Source organism: Nicrophorus vespilloides, unplaced genomic scaffold, assembly GCF_001412225.1.
Source record: "Nicrophorus vespilloides isolate i.1.1-1 unplaced genomic scaffold, Nicve_v1.0, whole genome shotgun sequence".
In the NCBI taxonomy this organism is placed as follows: domain Eukaryota; kingdom Metazoa; phylum Arthropoda; class Insecta; order Coleoptera; family Silphidae; genus Nicrophorus; species Nicrophorus vespilloides.
The window spans coordinates 19,324-25,294 of NW_017099828.1; positions in this window are offsets into that span (position 1 = coordinate 19,324).

The following is a 5,971-nucleotide window of genomic DNA, read 5'->3' on the forward strand; positions in this document are numbered from 1 at the left end:
TTTGGTTTGTTTTACTTTTATAATCTAACGTCATTTAATTGACAGTTATCATGATTGAATTTAAACAATCTGCTGTGATTCCTTAATTTGTATAAGCAACTTGATAAAAAGTAAAATTTCTTACTTTTTCTAAGTATTCACTTCAATAACAAACACAGATTTTTCATTATAAAAGTCAGTAAAAGAACCGAGTTTTCAAGACTTCACAATTTATATTTTTCATTTATAATACTTCTATAGAATCAACTGCAACTTCTATTTCACTTCTAAGAATCAAAGTTGACATCTAACATATGTCAAAAGTATTTGAAAAACTTACCAAATAGGAGATTCCTTGCATATTCTCTTAGTTTTTTTGGTTTGTTTTATTTTTATAATCTAACGTCATTTAATTGACAGTTATCATAATTGAATTCAAACAATCTGCTGTGATTTCTTAATTTGTATGAGCAACTTGATAAAAAGTGAAATTTCTTACTTTTTCTAAGTATTCACTTCAGTAACAAACACAGATTTTTCATTATAAAAGTCAGTAAAAGAACCGAGTTTTCATGACTTTACAATTTATATTTTTCATTTATAATACTTCTATAGAATCAACTGTAACTTCTATTTCAGTTCTAAGAATCAAAGTAGACATCTGACGTATGTCAAAAGTATTTGAAAAACTTACCAAATAGGAGAGTCTTTGCATATTCTCGTAGTTCTTATTTTGTTTTAAATTTAGAATCTAACTGTCATTTAATTGACAGTTATCTTAATTTAACTATCAGAGCAAATTGACAAAATGTAAGTAACCATATACAACTAAATATTGATGATATCACTCATTTAAGTTGGTAGATATACTAGAACAGCTGATTCTACAATTCCATTTTAATGACAAACCCATATTTCTACTCTATAGAAACATCTGTTACTTCTATTTCACTTTTATGTAACCAAATCAGAGTTGACATATGACATCTATCAGAGATATTTGAAAAACTTGTCAAATCTTTGCATATTTCTTTTTTTTGTTTTACTTTTAGTATCTAACTGTCACTTAATTGACAGTTATCATAACAGAATCAGCTGCGATTGCTTAATATGTAAGAGGAACAGCTGTTTCTACAATTCCATTATAGTGACAAACCCATAATTATTCATTTATTTCTACTCTATAGAAACAACTATTACTTCTATTTCACTTCTAAGTATTATGTGTAACCAAATCTAAATTGACATCTGACAGCTGTCATAAGTATTTGGAAAACTTGGATAACCTATGCTAATTCTTGTAGAATTGTGTTCAATTAAATCATAGTTGATACATCTGTCAGAAGTATTTCAAATATTGTAAAATAATAGAGTCTTTGCTTATCAAATCAAAGTTGGTACATCTGTCAAAATAATTTGAAAAAGCTGTCAAATAGTAAAGTCGTTTTTCATAGTTTATATAAAAAAAGTACATCTATAAAATTAAAGCATTTCTCATTTAATTAAACTTAAGTTTCATGACTAATTTTACATTTTAATTAAATTTTACTGCTCAAGCTCTGCGGTATTTCATTAAATATACAATTACTTTTGCATATAACTGTTAATAAAATTACAATAATCAATCTTCTTCATTTGCCTATTAATGTCGATGGAATGTGGAAGGAATGCTCATACCAAATGCAATTCGCTGCTCATTTGCATTTAATTCATTTAAACATTTACGAACTTTCATAACGTACGGAGGAATTATTCCTCCGGTTATATCAGTATTCAAATTTACGTTACGCGTAGAGAAACGGGAAAGGGAAGGAATTGCGATAAATCAAGACTCTTCCTTCACCAACTTTTCTTTCTATTATTATTACCATTTAACACCTCCGGTTAGCAACAAACTGCGACAAGATTTCCGCTTACCGAATCCAGTCTACTTCCTGCAAAGGCGCAAATCGTATGCAGCTTTTTTTCCTTCAATTCCTGTTATGAAAGTTCCTCGTGTCATTCATTCGAGTAACAAGTTTTTTTTATCTATTACTTTCAGCATTCATTTCTAAATATATCCATTACATTTTCTTTTACTAAATCTATTAATTACGTAATTTCAGACAGTAACGTGCCCTTTATATAATATATTATATAACGTATTTCTATTCACCACAATTTGTGCATCAAAGGTTTTCATTCCAATTACGTAACAGCGGCTTTTGGTGCTGGCGAATGCATCGTTTATTTTTACCTTCTTCTTCATCGTTATTGGATAAATTACGCAACGCGCGCGTTTAAATTAATCAGTGTTAATTGCGGCTGCAGCCACTTACGAATTATTATATCCTGTTATAAAACGTCTCTTTGTGCTTCATAATTGATTGCGAAATTCGTTTTTGATTTAAGAAAGTTTCAAAAGAGATTTTTCTTATAAAATGACAATTCGTCGAAACTATTTCATTTAAAGTAATTAAATTTTGAATTTACGTAAGATAAATCTTGCAGCTGATTTCAATTTTACTTTTACTTTATTCAAGTAAAAATAATTTATATATTTGATGAAGATACCTTTAGAAAACGTCGATTAATTAGTATTAATTAGTCTCCTTATAAGGCAACAATAATGTTTATATTTCCACTGTCAAAAAATTGACAGTTCTTGACATTTAAACGTCAAATGTCAATAACAGGATATTTCAGATTATGAACTACCAACTAACTATTCAATATCTGAATAAAAAAAATATAAACTAAAGTTAATTAGTATTAATTAGTCTCCTTATAAGGCAACAACAACGTTTAAATTTCCACTGTCAAAAAATTTGACATTTCTTGACATTTAAACGTCAAATGTCAATAACAGGATATTTCAGATTATGAACTTCCAACTATTCAATATCTGAATAAAAAAAATATAAACTAAAGTTAATTAGTGTTAATTAGTATTAATTAGTCTCCTTATAAGGCAACAATAACGTTTAAATTTCCTCTGTCAAAAAATTGACAGTTCTTGACATTTAAACGTCAAATGTCAATAACAATATATTTCAGATTATGAACTACCAACTATTCAGTATCTGAATAAAAAAAATATAAACTTAAGTTAATTAGAAGATTGCAAAAAATAAAAAATTAAAAACGTAATTGGGTTTAATCTTGACGATTTTTTTTGACGTTTAATATAATGATTTTGGTAACTGATTAAAGTGACAAACTTAGATCAAAATAGTAAAAACTCTGTGATTTACAGTTCTTTTCTGTTGAGGAAAAATGTACGTTTAACCTCCTTTAACGGTTATTAATTTAATCAGTGAAAATTGCGTTGCCAATTCTCAGTAATCGTCACCAATCTAGCATAGTTTCATCCTTATCCTGTCAACAACAACAACAAACAACAGAAACGTACCGATCCGACGAAGCCTTGGATCCATTCATTTGCGTGTATATGGATTGCGATCGGATGGTTCGCTCCGATTGCCCGCAATTCACGACCATAAAATGTGCGTCTTTAAGGGCACATTCCTAGAGCTCTCTAAATGGCAAAGTGCATCTACGTCTCTCCGCTTCCTTGAGAGCATCGCAACGTTCAGGTGCCGTATATTTCCTTTAGTTTAATTACATAACGCGATGCCATCAAGGACGATCCTCTTACTACTCCCCAGTTTTTTTTTATTCCATCTTCCTCCAATGTTTACGCCAAACTATTCATGAGTAATCCAATGGCGAAACAGTTATTTTCGATGTGCGGAGACATTCCAATTGGTCGGCTGCACATTATACAAAATCTTTTGTTTATTTTGCACGATGAAACGGATGCGAATTTGAGCGGTAGCAGCTCCTCCGGGATTCGAAACGGTCTTGGGATTTTCAAGAGAAAGTAGAGCGGAGATTTTCTGCGACCCTGAACTTTCGGTTTACTCGTTGCACAAGTGGATCGCGATCTACCGAGGCGAAGAGATGTGTGGGAAACCGCAGAGTTCGCGGAAGGAGTTAAAAAAAATTCAACAACAACAACAAACAACATCATCAGAAGAAAAAGAAAAAAAACATAACACGATTATCGAAAATGAAGAAATACTCAAGGAATCGGCACGTCGTCGCATTCACCCACGTATTCCTAATTCCTAGACGTAATATTTAAATGGACCTGATCGGAATTTTAATTCCGAATGCAATGTCAACGAACTTTTTTGAAAATCCAACAGTTTTTTTTTTAATTTTACTTCAATAAAAGTAAAGAAGTTTCAAGATCAAATTTAATTTGGCAATTTCAGCCTGAAACTAGAAAGTAGATGAGTCTAAACGTCAAGAAATGACAGTGAAATTTAGTACTTCAGTTTTTGAACTAGTTAAGGTGACAAACTTAGATCAAAGCCTATTAATGTCGATGGAATGTGGAAGGAATGCTCATACCAAATGCTTCAGTTTTTGAACTATTTAAGGTGACAAACTTGGATCAAAGTATGTGATTTACACGACATTTTTGTTGAGAAAAGATGCTATAGTTTATTTATCATTGTGTATTTTGAAGTAATGATATACTTATGTAACTTACTGTCAAATTTGACAAATGACATATTTGATTTTGTTAATTCGTTACATTGTGTCGAATTACTAGGAAAGTACAAAAGATTCAAATGATAATGAAAATGCAAATTTAACTCGAAACTCTAAGGTGTGGAGTATTATTGCATTCATAATGTATTTCACTGTTGAACTTGACGTTATGAAATATTGAAGATCGATAAAGCAATGTTATGACATTTTTTATAATTACTAGAAAACTAGGAAACAACTATAATCTACACAAAATAATTAATAGTTTAATTGTAACAGTTTTAGTTCTAATCCAATTAATAGTTAAATTATCATGTAACATTTTATGAAATTACAAGAAAACTATTAGAGATTCAAATGAGATTGTTGGACATGTTTAATTGTAACAATTTTAAATTGTAATCAAAGTTAACCTGAGGCAAAGATTTTATCAAATTACTCAATTTAAAGCCGAAACTCGAAAGTACAAAATACATGTCAACACTGAAGTAATGACATATCAAGAAGAAGAAATTAGAATGTCGCTGAGAGCACTTTCGTTTCGCCTCATCTGGGTGAACATTTAATGTTTCAGACCATTAACGGGATACGCATTTAGAAGACGTTGGGCAATCGTGTAACTTTAATTGCAGCCGCGAACGATGTCAGAACCTTGGAACTACTCCGCCTGGATCCTATACTGCCGATTTCAAGTTACGTGATGCAAACAATCTGCTTCATTTACCGGTTACTGGTCTTGTGGACCATCGCGAATTACGTAACTCTTTGCGTATCTCTCTCTCTCTACTTCTCGATTTAATAACTTGAAATCCGTAACGCGACGTCGTCTGCAGGCGCGGCTTTCCCAGCCCCGGTCAAAGTTGAAAGTAAAAGCGCCGATTCCGTAACGGAGGGTGTGGCCATCTCGATGATTTGAGACAGTAAAGTGAAAATTCTGTTACATCATCTTTCTTTATAACAATTTCATCTTAAATTGTACATGCTTTTACCTTGTATTTCTCCACTTGATTTCAATTTGAACTAAGTAGATAATGATGACACGTTTTGGTGTAGAAAACACTTGAATGCAAATCAAACGGTTTGAAAAGAGAGTATAATGAAAGGAGGATCAGCCGTGTCGTGAGATATGTGAAAATCGTGAATAATTGAAAAACAACATGAATTGCATTGTTATTGTTCGAATCGTGGCGAAAGAAAGCGCTTTGAAAGTGGATGCAGGTGACATCGGGTTCGATTTCCTGTAGATACTTTCGTTGCCCGTCATAATTCACCTCGTGTGGGCAATTCTTCTGGTTGATCTCATTCCTTCTATGTTCTATGCCAGCGTTTTCCAAACTGTGAGGCACGCCACCCTGGGGAGGCATGAACTAGTCTAAGGGGAGGCGCGAATATTATTAGCAGTGAGCAATTCCTGTGCTCTTATCCATATTGCTGTAATACGCGTTCGAAG